Source organism: Pongo pygmaeus, chromosome 17 (assembly GCF_028885625.2).
Source record: "Pongo pygmaeus isolate AG05252 chromosome 17, NHGRI_mPonPyg2-v2.0_pri, whole genome shotgun sequence".
Classification (NCBI taxonomy): Eukaryota; Metazoa; Chordata; class Mammalia; order Primates; family Hominidae; genus Pongo; species Pongo pygmaeus.
The window spans coordinates 456,161-475,594 of record NC_072390.2 but is presented as its reverse complement, the minus strand read 5'-3'; positions in this window follow the sequence as shown (position 1 = coordinate 475,594).

Sequence of the window (19,434 nt, the reverse complement as noted above, 5' to 3'; positions counted from 1 at the left end):
GCGGGCCACTGGTGCGCGGGTCACTCGGGGCTGTGCCTCGCGCGACTGTGTGTGCAGGAAACAAGCAGGAAATACCCTAAAATAGAATGAAACGCCACGTTGAGGGCCGCGGACTTCGCGAGTGCTGTGGGAATGTGGGCTGAGGTGGAGAGTTATGGTGGCGCGTGTTACAGGCTCAGGGGTCAGGAAGAAGACTAATCGTGGAGGCGGCATCTGAGGAGGGTCTTCAACACTGGGCAGGCTTTTGCCCGATAAAGATGGAGGAAGCTAGTTCTGTCTGGTGGAGGAAACGGTGTAGGCGTGGAAGGAGCCATGCAGCGCTGGTGTGAGGAGCCGCGAGCAGGCCAGGCCTGTAAAGCAGAGTAATGGGAACCAGGATAGAGAAGGCAAGTCGGGGTCTTGTGGTCGCTGAAGAATTTGAATGAAATCAGTAAACAGGTGAGAGGGATCCATCGCAAGAGCGTGGGATGAAACGAGGAGTAGTCCACAGTGATTCCTCTGCAGAGGTGGGTATTATTCATCGCGTATGTGACACCAAAATGGTGGGTATTATTGACCGCGTATGTGACACCAAAACCACCCCACTCAAGCTGTGGCTCTTTCCCTAAAGTAGAAAACAGAGACCAGTTGGGTTCCAAGCATCCACGAAGATCTTATTAAATTCGTGATCCCTGGTGGCACGATGGAGTCAGGATTGGCTCATCTCAAACCTGATTCAGAAACAAAACCATCTCAATGTGCAGAGATGAGCGGCCTTACCCGCTATCATAACGTATTTTCTGGTGTTTTCACAGTACTGCGCTTCCTAATCCCCATTCGACGGCAATCCACATGCCATGATGCCCAGAGACATTAACAAAGGAGACACACAGGGGCTCCTCACGTTTGCTTTCCATGGTTTTGATGAAAATCTGTTTCGTCTTCGCATACAATGTGGTTAGTAATAGTATCATTTAGGGTTGAAGAATTAAATGGTGCAAATTATATAGGGTGCTTATTATAACCTACATGGAAAATGACTAGGATATGTTAGCTATGCTCATCACCAACATCATTATATGATGGTAATAATCAGATAGTCAAGAAGGCCGACACCAAGAAAATGGATACATGCTCTGAGGGAATGAATGTGGAGAGATCAGAAGGTCAAGAACAAAGCCGTACAACATGTCTGCAGTAAAGGGATAGAGAAAAGAAAGGCTATAAAAGAAGGAATGAAACAGAGTTAGAGTAAAATTATAAAATCAAAGCTCAGGAGAATTTCCAGAAAGGGTAATATCATTTAATATCATAGAAGTTTAGGAGCATAAGATGGAAAAAAGGCCTTGTGGTAACTGACGTTGAGGCAGTCTTTAGGGAAGCTCCATTTCCAATAGAGAAGTAGACAGAAATTCAGCTTGAAACAGGGACTAGGTGAAGAAGCTGTTGGCTGGTCGCATGGGGAAATAAATAAGGGATGGCATAAGCCATATTTCTGGATTTCTTTCTTTCTTGCCCAGCCTCTATATATGCATAGAGTTTGGCGAAAACTTACAAAAAATAAAAATGAAACCAATTTCGTTTGTAGACTCAAATACAATGCTTTGTATTAGAATCAAGATAAATTCATGCTTCTCCCTTCTATTGTCACCGTGAGTTTTGAAATTAAACATCAGCTTTTCTTCTTCATTAAAATCATTTTCAACTCCTCCCAGGTGTTGGTGGTTTGGGGGCGTTACATAAGCAGTCAGGTCTTGATGAGTAGAGGAGGAGGGAACAAACACTTTCAGCAAAGGCAGAATTCTGAAATTCTGCTCATATTTTTCTCCAGTAACTTTCCTATGTTTGTGAGGTTATTCAGTCATAAAGATCCTAGTGAAATTTTTTTCAAGCTTGACTAATCTTAATCACTGTGGACGTTTGTTTAAAATGTGTATTCCCAGGCCTCTCACCTGCTGATTCTGATTCAGGAGATCACGGATGGGACTCAGAATACATGTGTTTGACAAGTATCACAAGTGGTTCTTATGGTCAGGCAAATTTGGGAATCTAACCAGGAATTTATGTTTTTATGACTGGCAGCTAGAAGAGTTTCCTAGAGTCATTGCTTTTTTAAAATAAAATATTTCTTTTTTAAAAGAAAAATTGTATGACTAGATACAACATTTATACATGTGGCACATGTACTATACTGTGTACTTTTGTCATATTTACAGTTAAAGATGTGTAAGAACACTCTGAGAAAAATTATATATTAAATGCAAAGAGGGGTAAGTCAGGGTGGGGGAGAAATGGGAAGGTTGTGCTTATTGTTGCTAAAAGGTAGAAAAGCCAGAATGATAGCAATCTAAGGTTGCAAGTAGCACATTGTAAGGAGAGGGAGTTTCATAATCATGTCTGAAAGCTTCTTTGATATACTGAGTTGAAAACAGTGGCTTTGGACAAGATTTGAGGGAGAAACCAACTATGCTTTAAAGTATTCATTTAAAAGACTTTAATTAAAGGAAAGTCTTTGCATTTACTTGAGTTAATTTAACTTCAGGACTTGAACAAATTACTAGCCCTTAACCTCTTAAAAATTCTCTTTCATTTCAAATGAAAGTTTAAGATGGCCTTTATGTTCGATTGGTATACAAGTGCGAAGGCTTAACAGCAAGGTACTGCACATTTCTAAATGTTCACTTCTTAATTTTGCTGGAAGAAATATACTACTCAATTGATTATTTTTAAAGCAAAGTAAAACAATTTGTTTTGACAAGCAACACAGTATTTTCCCAGTTTTCTGGTGGCAAAGATTAGGCTTAACATCACTAATCATCAGAGAAGTGCAAATCAAAACCAAAACGAGATACCATCCTATACCAGTCAGAATAGCTACTATTAAAAAATAGAAAAACAACAGATCTTGGGAGGCTGTAGAGAAAAGGGAACACTTACACATAATTGGTGCAAATGTAAATTAGTTCAGCCACTGTTGAAAGCAGTTTGGAAATTTCTCAAATAATTTAAAATAGAATTACCATTCAAGCCAACAATTGCATGACTGGTATATGACCCAAAGAAAATCAGTTATTCTACCAAAAAGACACATGCACTTGCATGTTCATCGCAGCACTATTCACAATAGCAAAGACATGGAGTCAGCCTAGGTGCCCATCAACAGTGGATTGCATCAATGAAATGTGGTACATCTACACTGTATTATTAGGCCGTTCTTGCATTGCTATGAAGAAATACCTGAGGCTGGGTAATTTATAGGGAAAAGAGATTTAATTGGCTCATAGCTCTGCAGGCTGTACAGGAAGCATGGTGACGGCATCTGCATGGTGCCTGTGGAGTCTCCAGGGAGGTTTTACTCATGATGGAAGGCGAAGAGGGAGTAGGCACATCACATGGCCAGAGCAGGAGCAAGAGAGAATGGGATTGGGGGTAAATACCACACACCCTTACACAACCAGATCTTGAAAGAATTCACTATCACAACGACAGCGTCAGGCCATGAGAGATCCACCCCCATGACCCAAGCACCTCCTACCAGGCCCCACCTCCAACACTGAGGATGACATTTCATTATGAGATTTATAGGGGCCACCTTCCAAACCACTTCACACACCATGGAATACTATGCCACCATAAAAATAATAAAATCATGTCATTTGAAGCAACATGGATGTAGCTGAAGGCCATTATCCTAAACGAATTAATGCAGGAATACAAAATGAAATACCACATGATCTGACTTATAAGTGGGAGCTAAACGCTGGGTACTCATGGACATAAAGATGGAAAGAATAAACACCGGGACTAATAGAGGGGAGAAGGAGGAAGGCAAGGTTTGACAAACTAACTATTGGGTACTATGCTCATGTATTAATCTGTTCTCACACTGCTATATAGAACTACGTGAGGTTTATAAAGAAAAGAGGTTTAACTGACTCACAGTTCCACAGGCTGTACAGGAAGCATGGCTGGGAGGCTTCAGGAAACTTATAATCATGGCAGAAGGTGAAGGGGGAAGCAAGGCACGTTCTACCATGGCGGCAGGAGAGCAACTGAGCGAGGGTGGATGTGCCATATGTTTAAACCATCAGATCTCATGAGAACTCACTTACCATCTAAGAAAAGGAAGGGGGAAATCTGCGCTCATGAGCCAATCACCTCCCACCAGGTCATTCCCCCTACATTGGAAATTACAATTCAACATGAGATTTGGGAGGGAACACAGAGCCAAACCATACCAAATCAGCATCTGGATGATGGGATCATTCATACCCCAAAACTCAGCATTATGAGATATACCCATGTAACAAACTGGCACATGTACCCCGAATGTAAAATACAAGATAAAATTATTTTCAAAATAAATTAATTAATGAATAAATAAATACGATTGAATTAAATTAAAATATTGAAATAAAAAAATTTAACAGTGATTTTAGCTTGACAGTTATGTAAGTTATGTAAATGGAAACAGTGAGTTCTGTAGGGTTCGGATCAATTGCACTATCTGTACTAAGTTGATGTCCAGTTGTTTGGATGAAAAGAAAACAGGAGAAACATAGATCTAACAGGAAAAAAATGGACAAGTTTTTATCATAGCAAAAAGAAGAATGGAGGAAATAGGACTGAGGTTATAGTGATTGATAGATATTAATAGACGACTAAGTCAAAAGACACTGGTCGCAGAAAATATTGATTAATTTTGTTTTATTCCAGTCAGACAACAAAATACTATAACCTGCCTCTAGAGAAAACCCTTTTAGCCCTGTAATTATCTTTATTCCAAGCACCATTCCATTCATTCAGTAGTGTATAGGGTGAGTAATAAGTGAATTATTCACAGAATTAAGACAGAAGTTTTGAGTATTTCAGGATATTAATAGTATAGTCAATGAACTAAAATAAAATTTGACTAGAGGTGTGATCACCATGAATGCCATGTTGATATCTTGTTAGATTTGGCAACCTAAATTTGACAAATTTATTAATAAAATAAACGTTCCTTGATGATTAATTTACATTTAGTAGACACGCTCTTTCTTCTTCCTTCCCTTTCTTATTCATTCATTCATTCCTGCAGAGCAGTGACTTTCATTCTAAGATTCCCGGAATCCTAAGGAATTTTTGAATGTCATCATAGGGAGCCAGGTGTGAGGATTCCCAAAAGTTGTATTTAATACTTGAAAAATCTCTAAAAGTTATATATTTACACCAGAAAAAGCTATACAGATTTTGTTATATATATATATATGGTTGAATACTTTTTATTTCTATCCAGAACTGAGTCATTAGTGTTAATAATGTTGATTATTTCATACTGACCTAATGGGTAGCCTTTACATATCATTGATTACTTATTAGTAAAATAAGAACCCCGCCAAAAATTACAAAGTAAACATATTTTGTGGGTTTCTCTTAATGCTTTTGAAATGTAAAATCAGAGGAGAGGATTAAAAGTAATCCTTGATTGTTAAAAAGACAGGGAACTACTAACTTAGAAAATTGTATGAAAACAGCAAGATATATACATGGCCCTCAGACCAGCTGCCTGTTTTAATAAAATTTTATTGGAGCACATCCATGGATCTATGGTGCTTTCCTGCTACAATGGTAGAGTTGAATGGTTGCTACAGACACCGTATGGTTTGCAAAGCCTAAAATATTTATTATCTGGTCCTTTATAGCAAAAGTGAACCCAGTTTTAGAACATTCACTTTACAAATTAAGATACAGTGGATGCTGCCTTAACTGACCTCCACTTAACTGATTTGCAATCAGCATTTTCTGGCACCCCTGTACAACTTATTGACTGATGTCCACTGCAAACTGAAAGTCTTTGAGCTACTTTTAATGCCTGTACATTTCTCCTTCCATCACAGAAATTGTATAGTTTCTAAGAAGAAGCTGTGTTCATTCCTAAATATGTTTACGCCTTTTGTTCTTGCTCTTGTAGTTATGCAATTTAATTAAATATTATGTTGAGAGGCTGAGACGGGCGTATCACTAGGTCAGGAGATCGAGACCATCCTGGCTAACACGGTGAAACCCCGTCTCTACTGAAAATACAAAAAAATTAGCTGTACATGGTGGCGGGCGCCTGTACTCCCAGCTACTGGGTAGGCTGAGGCGGGAGAATGGCATGAACTCGGGAGGCCGAGCTTGCAGTGAGCAGAGATCGAACCACTGCACTCCAGCCTGGGTGACAGAGCGAGACTCTGTCTCAAAATGAATAAATAAATAAATAAATAAATAAATAAATAAATATTATGTAAACTGAGAAAGTGAGTACAACAAGAGTAGTATTGTTGTTTCTCTGAGAAATAAACTAAATGTGTTGGAAAAATGAGAAACTCAAACAGTTTCTGTCAGCTTAACTGTTGGCAAGACAACTAGAAACAAATGGGAAAAATTGTGTAATCTAGGATTTCAGATTGCTTTACCCCAGTTGTCTTCAAAGAAAGTGAACAAGAAATCAATGACAACATATCATTGGCATAGTTTCCACAAGAAACTCCACTCTGAATACGTGCAAGGCTTTGACCTTGTCATCAAAATTCTGGCAAATTTATTTACACATGTCTTTTAAATTAAAGTTTTAAGGACTTACATCTAATACTTCTTATGATTCCTCCATCTAACTTAAATTTGTGATTAATCTGTTTATTACTTTGAATAAGGGGGTTTCTACCGTTTTTGGCAACCAAAAGTATACTTCGATGAAGATGGAATTATAAATAAAATAATTCAAGTTTATAGAATAGAATGGTGATGGTTAAAACAACTTAGTATGCCTAAAAATCACTTGAAAAGCTTACTAACAATGTAAATTCTTGTGCTTTAGGCCTGAGATTTTGGTTCAATAGGCCTAGCATGGGGCATAGGAATCTGTATTTTTAGGAATGATAAAGGAAAATTGCTTAAAATAGGGTAAATTATGACTTACAAATATAAAATGAACACTTGTCTAAGATTTCAGTTTAACTCATTTATTTAATGAGGGAGCCAGTAAGATGTTATACTGAGTTTTATGGAGAATTAAAAGAACCACACATATCTAGGCACTAAGGAACACTGAAATAAATTCGCTTGTTAGGTTCAAAACTGACTTCTTGATGGAAGGTGGAAAAAGGAAAATTAATTATATTTCCATCAAAATGAATCATTTGCCTGTCTATAGACAAGAATATTTGCATTACTATCAGTAATCTACAACTAACAGAATTGCAAGTAACAAGGAAAACAAAAGGCACAGAGACCCCATAGAAACAGATAACCCAGTTATTCTAGACAAGGCTGAGATTTCCATTAAAGACACTCAGTGGTAATTTTGTTGGTCCATCTTAAAATCTTTCCATGTTCTCCTGAAACAAATTGCTTAAGCAATTCAAATACAATGAATGTGGTCAGTGGGTCACACCTGGAGAAATCATTTTCTAACCTATAATAAAGGCTGTTGAATTACTCCCTTTACTGGAAAGAGTAAAATATTACCACATAAATTCGTATTATGATAATGGCCCACTATGAATGCTTTGGTGTTCTTGATTTTCTTAAGATTTATTAATATTTCTGAAGTAACTACTAAATGCCAAGCAATATATTTTCTAATTTAATCTTTCATTGACTTTTACTTTCACTTTAATTGAGCTACTCACTTTCATGGCTATAAACTTAAGTCTTCAGTAACTTAAAAATTGATTTCTAATATTATAAACTTTAATGTTCCACTCTGTGACCTGCTCTTTCAGACTCTCTCTTCCTTACTGCCAACTTATCTTCTTTTCTGTCTCTTCCAGTGCCCCAGTATTTTGACTCTTCCATTTTCTTTTTTCTTTTCTTTTATTAAGAGGATACATGATAATTTCACATGTTGATGGGGTACATTGTGGTATTTTGATGCATGACACATCGTTAAAACCCTCTCCTCCCTATCTTTCCCAGTCTGGTAATCACTCCTCTACTCTCTATTAGATCAGTGTTTTTAGATTTCACATATGAATGAGATCATGTGATATTTGTCTTTCCGTGGTTAGCTTATTTCACTTACCACAATGTCCTCTATGCTCATTCATGTTGTCACAAGTGACACGATTTTACCGTTTTTTTATAGCCAAATGTGTGTATGATATAGTTTGGATATTTGTCCTGACCCATATCTCATGTTATATTGTAATCCCCACTGTTAGAGATGGGGCCTGGTAGGGGGTGTTTGGGTCACGGAGGTGGATCCCTCATGGCTTGGTGCTATCCTCATGATAGTGAATGAGTTCTCAAGCTTCCTGACTAGTCAAGCAGATGTTGGCACTATGCTCCCTGTACAGCCCATGGAAGGAATTAAGTCTCTTTTCTTATAATTTATCCAATCTCAGGTATTTCTTTATAGCAATGCAAGAATGGCCAAATACAGCATATATGCCACATTTTCTTCATTCATTCTTTGACGGACACTTAGGTTGATTCTAGGCTATTGTTAAAAGTGCTGTAATAAACATGAGTCCAGCAATGTCTTTGACAAACTGATTTAATATTCTTTGAATATATACCCAGTAGTGGGATTGCTGGATTATGTGGTAAGTCTATTTTTAATGTTTTTGGAAGTTATATTGTTTTCCATAACAATTGCTCCAATTTACATTTCCACCAACAGTGTTTGAACATTCCTCTTTCTTCACATCCTTGCCAGCATTTGTTATTTTTTGACTTTTTCATAAAAAGCATTCTAAACAGGGTGAGATGATATCTCATTCTGGGTTTGACTTGCATTTCTCTGATTATTAGTGATGGTGAACATTTTTTCATATAACCGTTGGTGATTTTTTTGTCTTATTTAGAGAAATGTCTATTCAGCTCTCTTGACTATTTTCTAATCCAATTATTTATATTTTTGCAATTGAGTTGTTTGAGTTTTCTGTAAATTTGGGATATTTACCCCTTATCAAGTGAATAGTTTACAGATATTTTCCTCCATTTTGTAGGTTGTCTCTTCACTCTTGTGATTGTTTCCTATGCAGTGCAGAAGCTTTTATTTGGTGTAATCCCATTTGTTTATTTTTGCTATTGTTGTGCATGTCTTTTGATGTCTTTTCCAAAAAGTCCTTGCCCAGACCAATGACATATAACATTTCAACTATGTTTTCTTCTACTAGTTTCATAGTTTGGAATCTTACATTTAAATATTTAATTTATTTTGAGTTCACTTTTGTATATGATGAGAGATAGGGGTCTACTTTCATTCTTTTGTATGTGGATATGCACTTTTCCCAGCACCATTTGTTGAAAAGATTGTCTTTTCCCCATTGAATGTTTGCATCTTTGTCAAAAATAAGTTGCATGTAAATGTGTGGATTTATGCCTGGGTTCTCTATTTTTGTTCCACTGGTCTACATGCCTGTTTTTATGCCAATATCATGCTGTTTTAGTTAGGATAGCTTTGTAATATATTTTGAAATTAGATAGTGTAATACCTCTAGCATTGCTCTTTTTGCTTAAGAATTATTTGGCTATTTGGGGTGTTTTGTAGTTTCACATGGATTTTAAGATCTTTTTTAATATCTGTGAAGAATGAAATTGGAAATTTGATAGAGATTATATTGGATTTATAGATTGATTTTGGTAGTATGGTCATTTCAACAATATTAATTCTTCTAGTCCATGAACAAGGGATATCTTTCTATTTATTTTTATTTTTAATTGCTTTTATCAATGTTTAACAATTTTCTTCTTTCCATGGCTTAATTTACTTGCAGCTATTTTGTTTTCTTAATCACTATTTTAAATGGGATTACTTTCTTGATTCCTTTTTGAGATACTTTCCTATTAGTGTATAGAGATGTTACTGACTTTTATGTTGCTTTTGTATCCTGAAACCTTATTTTATTCATTTACCATTTCTGATTCTCAGTGACGTATTTAGGGTTTTTCACATATATGATCATGTCATCTGCAAAGAGGGATAATTTGACTTTTTTTTTTGCAATTTGTATGCCTTTTATTTCTTTCTCTTACCTAATTTTTCTGACTATGACTTCCAGTACTATGTTGAAAAAAGTGATTAAAGTGAACATCCTTGTCTCATTCCAGATCCTAGAGGCAAAGTTTTCAAGTTTTCACCATTCAGTATAATGTTGCCTGTGGGTTATCACATATGGTCTTTATTTTATTAGGTTCTTTTATAACCAATTTGTTAAAAGGTTTGATCGTAAAAGAATGTCTAATTTTGTCAAATGCTTTTTCTGCATCTATTGAAATGAGTATATGTTTTTTATCCTTCATTGTTTAATGTGATGTATCACATTTTATTGATTTACATGTATTAGACTATCCTTACCTCCCCGTGTAAATACCACTTGATTATGGTGAAGAATATTTTTAATGTGTTTTGAATTATCATTGCTAGAACTGCTGGTTTTGAATGTTTGCATCTACGTTTATCAATGATATTGGCCTGGAGTTTTCTTTTATTTGCTGTTCTTGTCTCATTTTGGAATCAGGAAATGCTGTCTTCATAGAATGAGTTTGGAAGAGTTCCCTCCTTTTCATTTTTTTGAAATAGTTTGTAAATAATTTGTATAAGTTTTTTAAATGTTTTGTAGAATTTGTCAGTGAAAACCACCAAGTCGTGAACTTTTCCTTCTTCCTCTATTATTTTAGAGACAGGGTCTCACTCTATCACTGAGGCTGGCATACAGTGGTGCAGTCATAGCTGACTGCAGCCTCAAACTCCTGGTCTTAAGTGATCCTCCTGCCTCAGCCTCCTGAGTACAAGTACACATCACTATACCTGTGGAATTTTTATTTTTATTTTTAGAGATGGAGTCTCGTTGTGTTGCCCAGTCTAATCTTGAACTCCTGGCCTCTAGTGATTCTCCTGCCTTGGGATCCTAAACTGTGAGATTACAGGTGTAAGCTACTGTGTGAAGTCTTTTGGATTTTCCTTGACTGAGAGCCTAAATCATTCCTTCAATCTCATTATTTGTCATTGGTGTGTTCACATTTTCTATTTCTTCTTTCTTCAATTTTGATGGGTTATATGTGTCCAGAGCATACGTGTTTCTTCTAAGTTTTTCAATTTATTGGCGTATAATTGTTTGTAGTACTTACTTATGATTCCTTATATTTCTCTAGAGTCTATCGTAGTATATCCTTTTTCATCTCTGATTTTATGTGAATTTTCTCTTTTTTTCTTAGTCTGACAAAACATTTGTCAATTTTACCTTTTCAAAAAAGATTCCTTCATTTAATTATTCGATGTTATTTTTTGTCTTCATTTTGTATATTTGTGCTCTGATCTTTATATTCTTTTGCTAATTAGGGTCTTAGTTTGTTCTTGATTTTATAGTTCCTTGAAATACATTGCTAGATGGTTTGTTCATTATCTTTCTTCTTTATTGATGTAGAAATGTATTGCTATAAGCTTCCCTCTAAGAACTGTTTTGCTGTATTTCATAAGTTTTCATATGTTCTGATTTCATTTTTATTTGTCTTGACATTTTTTAAATTAAATTTTTTTCATTGACCCATTGGTTGTTTATGGATATGTTATTTAACTTGTGTGTATTTGCACAATTTCTGAAGTTCCTCCTGTTGTTTATTTCTAGCTTTATTCCATCTGGTCAAAAAAACACGTGATATGATTTGATTTTTTGATTAGCTAAGACTTGTTTTCTGGTCTAACATATCTATCATGGACAATATTCCATATGCAGGTGAAAACACAGTGAATTATGCAATTGTTGGATGAAATGTTATGTAAATAACCGTTAAATTCTTTTGATCTAGAGTGCAGTTTAAATGTTTCTTTGTTGAGATTCTCTCGCAATCATCTGTTCATTGCTGAAAATGGGATGTCGAGGTTTCTTACTATTATTGTACAGTTTTTTGTCTCTCCTTTTAGATCTATTAATGTTTGCTTTATATGTTTAGGTTCTCCAATGATGAATGCATTATATATTTACAATTATTGTATTCTCTTGTTGTACTGACCCCTTTATTATTACATAATGACCTTGTTTGTCTGTGTTTACAGCTTTTTTATTTGAAGTCTATTTTATTTGATATAAATATACTTACTTCTGCATTCTTTTGATTTCCATTGTCATAAAATATGTTTTTCCATCTGATCACTTTCAATTTATGTGTGTATTTACAGGTGATGGGAGTTTCTTGTAGAAAGAATATAGTTAGGCCTTGTTTTTAAACCATTTACCCATTCTCTGTCTTCTTACTGGATAATTTAATCTATTTACATTCAAGGTAATTATTGATAGATAAGGACTTGTACTGCCATATACTGTTTTCTTGTTGTCTTTTATAATTTTTGTACCTTTTTGTCCCTTTATTTTCTTCTTTTGTAGTTAAGTGATTTTCTCTGTGTGTTTTTGTTTCTTGTTCTTTTATTTTTATTGTATCTCATAAAAATGTTTGCCTTTTGGTTATTATGAGGCATGCGAAGAATGTTTTATAGTTTCAATAGGTAATTTGGAATGGATAACAACTTAATTTTGATAATAAGAAATGGGGAAAAGCAATCACTCTGCTCTTTAACTCAATCACTCCCCCACATTTTGCATTTTTGGTGTCTTAATTTACATCTTTTATATCACTTATCCCTTAACAAATTATTGTAGTTGTTATTATTTTTGTTTTGTATTTTAACCTTCTTACTAAAAATATGTAAGTGGTTTACATTCAATTATTACTATATTAGAGCATACTGAATTTGTCTGAATATTCATTTTTACCTGCGGATTTATACCTTCCAATTTTTTATATTACATATTAGTGCCCTTTTCTTTCAGTTTGAAGACTGTTCCTTAACATTTCTTTTAAGGCAGGTATGGTTACATTGAATTCCTTCATCTTTTGTTTGTCTTAGAATGTTTTAACCTCTCCTTCATTTCTAAATGAAATCTGTGCAGGATACTGTATTCATGGTTGACAGTTTTGTTCTTCAGCACTTGATTCTATTATCCTACTCTCTCCTGGCCCATATTGTTTCTGCTGAGAAGTCTGCTGCCAGGCACATTAGAATTCTCTTATGTGTTATATGCTTCCCTTTTCTTAGTGCTTTCAGGGCGTACTCTTTGTTTTTGACGTTTGAAAGTTTAATTATAATATGTCTTGTGGTTGTCTTATTCACATTAAATCAGACTAGTGAGCTTTGGCCATCCTAAACATCTTAATCCTTCTCCAAGTTTAAAAAGTTGTCTGTTATTTCTCTGAATAAGCTTCTAACTCTTTTTCATTCTTAGTTCCACTTTAACACTGTAGATTTGTTTTTTTTTGATGGCGTCCCAAGGATCTCATAATTTTTCTTTGTTTCTTCACATTTGTTTCTCTTTTCTACTCTGACAGTGTATTTTCAAAGAGCCTGTCTTTGAGCTCACTGTTTTTTTTTCTCCTACTTGATCAGTTATGCTCTTGATGCCCTCTAGTGCATTTTTCAGTGTGTTTACTGAACTTTCCACCTCCAGGATTTCCATTTGATTTTTTCCCATTATTTTAAATTCTTTGTTGAATTTCTCATAAATTTCCATATTGTTTTTCTGTACTTTGTTGAAGTTCACAGATTTTTTTAAAAAAAGAAGCTATTTGAATTTTTTTGTCTGCCACATCATTCATTTGCATGTCTTTAGGTTCAGTTGCTGACACCTTGTTTTCTCCATTTGGGGAGGCAGTTTTTCCTAGGCTATTCTTATTTTTTGTAGATGTACATCTCTGTCTACACATTGATGAATTAAATATTTATTTCAGTCTTCTCAGTCTGGGTATGTTTTTGACTGTTTCTCAATGGGCTTGTTTAGAAATTCTGTGTGGATTTCCATTATATTCCATTTTAGCATTAGGAGGTGCCCAAAGCAAAGTTTAGACATAAGTCTTGCAATGGGGCTTCACCACTGATGCAATGTAACTGGATGGGCCCATGGGTGATCCACAGAAAGGCTGATGTCTGTTGGGGGAGAACAAGTCAGGCCATCAAATGTGGACAGTCTGTGTATCATGTTTCCCACAGCGTGGTGCCCATAAACAACCTGTCTGGTATAATGTTTCCTCTGGTAGGAATGGCTAGCCACTGCTAAGTTTCACATAGTAAGTATTGCTAACCCAATCCCTTCTCTATGTCCCTAGCATGCCTCTGGTGGTTCAGCTCTGTTGACACTCATGGTGCTGCTTGTGAGCTGATATAGGAGTAAGTCAACCGTGAAGGCACTCAGTATGGAGGAAAAAAATATTCAACTTCTGCTCACTTTATTCAGTGTAAGAACTGTGAGTTCAGGAGGACTTTCTGCATATGATACCATAATGGCCTGGGGGAGGAGTATCACAGTCACAGCGTACTGGTTCCCTTACTGTCCAAGCATGGTTTTACTCCTCTTTGCAGTCCAAAGGGGCTTCATAGACTCACTCATGTCAGGGTTCATTAGCTCTTGTAAAGTTAATTTCATATGTGGATAGTTGTTCAGATAGATGTGTCTGTAGGGGTATGATTACTGGAGAGATCTACTCCACTACCTTGCTCTGCCCAAATCCTTCCCCTTTCCAACAAGAGTTTTCCACCTCCTAGTTTTCTTTTTTCTTAACCAAACTAAGTTTAGCCTTTTAATCCTTCGCCCTCCTCCACTTCAAATGCCATTGCTTCTTTGTATGCTTATTGTATTTTCCATGCTATATGACTTTCAGCTGGTTATTTACAGTTTGTAAGTTTTAATATGCTGTAAAAGGGGGATAATTATACCATCCATTTGATAGGGATGTTAAAGATATTAAATGACACTGTCCATGTTAAATAACTTTTAGAGATATATTGAGATGTTTCTGTACTTCCTTGTTCTGGCCTTTTTGTTGAACGAGAGGAATCTATTGCCATGAAAAGCAATAAAACTGTGGTAGTAAAAATTAAAATTGAGTAGGAACTTATTTAAAAATCATCATTCTTTTCAATGCAAAAATAAGAACTAGAAACTTTTAATAAGGCTATAGTCCAAAGAAATAACTTTTGGAAGAGAACATGGGTTTTTTAATCCTAAAGCGTTCTTTTTTATATTCAAGGGTCGAGATTGGCTGCCTTGAATCCTACTAAAATTTCAATGTAAGTTTTAGAGAGGGAGGAAAGAATCAAAGAAAAAATTGCACTGGGAAAAGTTAATTAAGTAAGGAAGATATTATTCAAATTATTGCAATAAGGGAGAGAGGCCAGACCTAGTCTGAACTCAGCTCCCCTGATACAAAGGGCAGTGGAGTTTTTGAAAGTGAGGGTCAGGGGTCGATCATAGGCCACCTGTCTTTGCTAACTGTCTTTTCTCAAAGGAAAAATAAACTTCCTTTTATCTTTATGATATAAGGTAATTTTTAAATCTTGGAGCAAGATTAGGGTCTTACTCTCTCATGGAGACTGGGAAATAAGGTATTATCTTTCTGAAGGATTACATTTGAAAGGATGGCTCCCAGATCCTTGAAAAAGGAAATTTTCTGCTTACAAGTTACACATGTCACTTCTACCTGCATTTCACTGGCCAAGCAGGTCACATGTCTAAATCTGACCCTTCCTTCAATAGAACAGAAGTGTATAATCTTCTAGGATATAGGGCCACTGTCGTAGGAAGACCAGATAATGGGAGAATGGTAATATAATCTACCACAATGACCACAGTGAAAACGTCAGTAATCCTCAGGGTTAAACCAAGTCTTCTTGGACACTTAGGTTGATTCTAGGCTATTGTGAATAGTGGAATAATAAAAAATAAAGAGAACAGCCCATTAATTTTTTGCAGAGAAGCTAGACAATTCACAGTAACTTATGGCCTAGACAATTTTATTTCTTGATCAACACATCTCTTTATAGATGCCTGTGGTCCAAAACTGCATATTCCTAATCATCCCCAAAAAGAAGGGAACCTCTGCAAGGCAACCTGGGAGGGAGTTTAGGATTGTTCTGAGGCAGTGAGAGCCATTGAGATTCACATGTGAGAGGGTAGAGAAAGGGAATCCACATGTTTTGATCCCTCCATGCGCTGGATATAGCTTGGTCTTCATTACATTGCACCACCTTTGGTGTCAGAGAGAACTGGATTTGGATCTCAGTTCCATCAATCATTATGATTTGATGGTGAATGTGTTTTTAATTTGTCTGAGCCTCAGTTTGCTCATCTATAAAAGGTGGAATTGTTATGAGACTTGCATAAGGTAAGTGTGTAAAAATCTGGGAATAATCCCTGTAATTTGAAAGACGGGGTTGTGATGAGGCTTCAATAAGGTAAGTGTGTAAAAATCTGGACACAATATTACTAATTTTGTAGGTTTTCAATATATAGAGAAGGAGGATTATTTTTCTCTCATTTAATTTTTAGAACAAGTTTATAAATTTGGTATTATTCATATTTTTGAGATAATCAAAGGATCAGTAAGTTTAAATAAATCACTATAGTCACAAAGCAGTTCACAATCTATTGACTGGATAATTGCTAGTGAAAAGTAGCAATGATGATCACATTGAAAATCTTGTGTTACGTGGTGGTTTTCTCTTGCATAAGCCTCTTCATTTGTTGAAACCATAGATTCTAAGTTTGCTCTATCAAAGTGGTCTTTAGAAAATTATAATGTACTTAGTGTATAAATTTTAGGCTTTTTAGTCCTGTTAATTTGATTGAATATGTGCATTTTGAATTATGAATATAAATATGAATATGTATGACATATGAAATATGCCTTGACATCACAGAGTAACCTTACGTCGTGGCAATGTTTTCTTCTGAAAGCAACTGCAGAAATGTATCTTCTTTCTAGTTTCCAAAAAACTCAGAGGCCATGGGGGAAGAGGGGGCTTTGACTGTCAGATAGTGCATGAGATACATTAGGATACAGTAATTTCATCATAATTCATATTCATAATTCACAGTGAGGAAGCCTGAAAGTTGCTACCAGCTACCAATAAATGAAAGGTGGGGCGGGGTCGCTAGGGGCGTGGCTTTGTGAGCCAGTGCCTGGACTCCCACGTCACAAATGGAAGGCCAGCGCGTGGAGAGAACTCAAGGCCTGATTGGTTCTTTCTAAGCAGGACACGATCTGGTTGGCAGGGCAACCGGCCTTCAGTTGGTAGCCTTCAGTGTGTGCCTTAAGTTGGTGGCATTTTGTTGCCTTTCCTGGGGAGAGGTGGCAGGTGCTCAGCTCTGCGGATGTGGGGGCAAGCGAAGGCCCAGGCTTCCTCGAGAAGAGGACAGGTGCCCAATGGAGACCACTATGACCGGTTGCATGTGTACCACAGCCAGCCCCCGGAAGGGCCAGCGCAGGGGTTCTGCGGGGCCGTCCTGTGGCTCTGACATCTATGAGTGGGTGGCCAGCAAAGACACAGGCACCAGCAGAGAGGAGCAGAGACGACCAGAACATGCTGTCCTCCAATGCCAGCCCCAAGCAGGGCCAGCTTAGGGTGCGGTGGGCAGAGCCATCCTGCAGCTCTGAGATGCACGAAGTGGAGGTGGGAGTAGCGCCAGGCTCCACTGCGTTGGAGCTCGCGCAATTTGAGCCCAATTTGATTCTGGAGCCAGGACCTGCGGCACATTGGCAACCAGAAGACGCCCAAAGGTAGGGAGGCGACAGATACCGCTTGGCCTCAGGAGCTCCTCTGGCCGTTGCTGAACCAATGTTCCCCAAGGGACATCCACAGCCTGGGGCTCCATTGTTCACTTAGTTCCTTTCCCAGGCCCAGGCCCCAGTCATGAGGACTGGCTCTGCCTGGCTTCTCCATCCCTTCGACTTTCCCTGTTGCATCCAGCCGGTTTCTTTTCCCCTCCCTACCCATATGCCCAGTTCTGGACCCTCTTCTTCCTAGAGGCTGGCTAAAAACTAAGTTTTCAAAGTACAAAATGGATGCTACAGATTTCGTTGCTGTTGAGGAAATGTCTGACAGCTCTTGTATTTAAACTTAAGTAGCTACACTGGGACTCACAATTTCATATCTTGACTTCTAGACCAGAGCTCTGTACCCTAAAGCAACGGCAAGAGGTTAGAGGTACTTTTCTTGATTCTAATAATAAAAAATGATTTTTTTGTAGGGACAAGGTCTCACTCTGTTGCCCAAGCTGGTCTCAAACCCCTGGCCTCAAGTGATTCACCCACCTTGGCCTCCCATACTGCTGGGATGACAGGCAAGAGCCACCACACCTTGTCATTGGAGGTGCTCTTGCTTTGTGTGTTTCGGCTGGTCTTCAGGCGCAGCTGTCAGTAAGATGCTCCTGCAGTATAGTTCTAAGTCTTTCTGCACGGATTCAGTGGATCCTGTGATTTTTTTACATGGAATAGCCCCTTTATTTATTTCAGAGAAGCTAGACAATTCATAGTATCCTATGGCCTAGAAAATTTTATTTCTTGATCAACACAACTCTTTATAGATGCTTGTAGTCCAAAAATGCAGATTCCTAATCATCCCCACGAATAAGGGGGCCATTGCAAGGCAACCTGGGAGGGAGTTTAGGATTGCTCTGAGGCAGTGAAAGCTATTGAAATTCCCACATGAGGGGGCAGAAAAGGGAATCCACATGTTTTGATCCCTCCATGTTCTGGGTGTAACTTGATCCTCTTTAAATTGCACCATTTTTGGCATCAGAGAGAACCAGATTTGAATCCCAGTTCCATCCCTCATTATGATTTGATGGTGAATGTGTTTTTAACTCGTCTGAGCCTCAGTTTGCTGATCTGCTAAATATGTGATTGTTACGGGGCTTCCATAACATACATGTGTAAAAATCATGGTAAAGTGCTTGTAATTCAAAAGAGAGGGTTGTTAGGAGACTTCTATCAGGTAAGTAGATAAAAACCTGGACACAATGTGTATAATTTTGTAAGTGTTCAATATATGGAGAAGGAGGATTATTTTTCTTTCATTTAATTTTCAGAGCAACTTTATAAAATTGTTGATACTCATATATTTGAGATAATCAAACCAAGGATCAGAAAGACTAAATAAATCACCATAGTCACAAAGCAGTTCACAATACATTTACTGGATAATTTCTAGTTAAATGTAGCAATGATGATCACATTGAAAATCTTGTACTATCTGGTGGTTTTCTCTTACATAAATTTCTTGGAATTTAGTAAGATAAGTTGCAGCTCAAAAAGCAGATCCGTAGAATATTTTATTCCAGAGATTGTAGTGGAGGTTAAAGTATTGCATGAGTTTTGTTGGGAACAAGATGTAGGCTGAGAATCTAAGCAAGCTTCAGTTGGTGGTTTTCAGATGGTGGGCAGTGGCAGAAGGAGGAGGAGCTCCGTCTGTGCTCTCTCTTCCCCCAGTCACAGCCCTCAGGCTTGTTGCATCCTGGCCCTTCCAAGTTAAGCCAGACAGGTTGACAGGTTTATTTAGCATTTAGCAGACAAGTCAGCTCAGGGTAGGCAGGTGGGGTGGGGTGTGGGCTGATAGTACAGTGCCGCCCTTTGATCCAGGGCTGCCCATGCCCATTG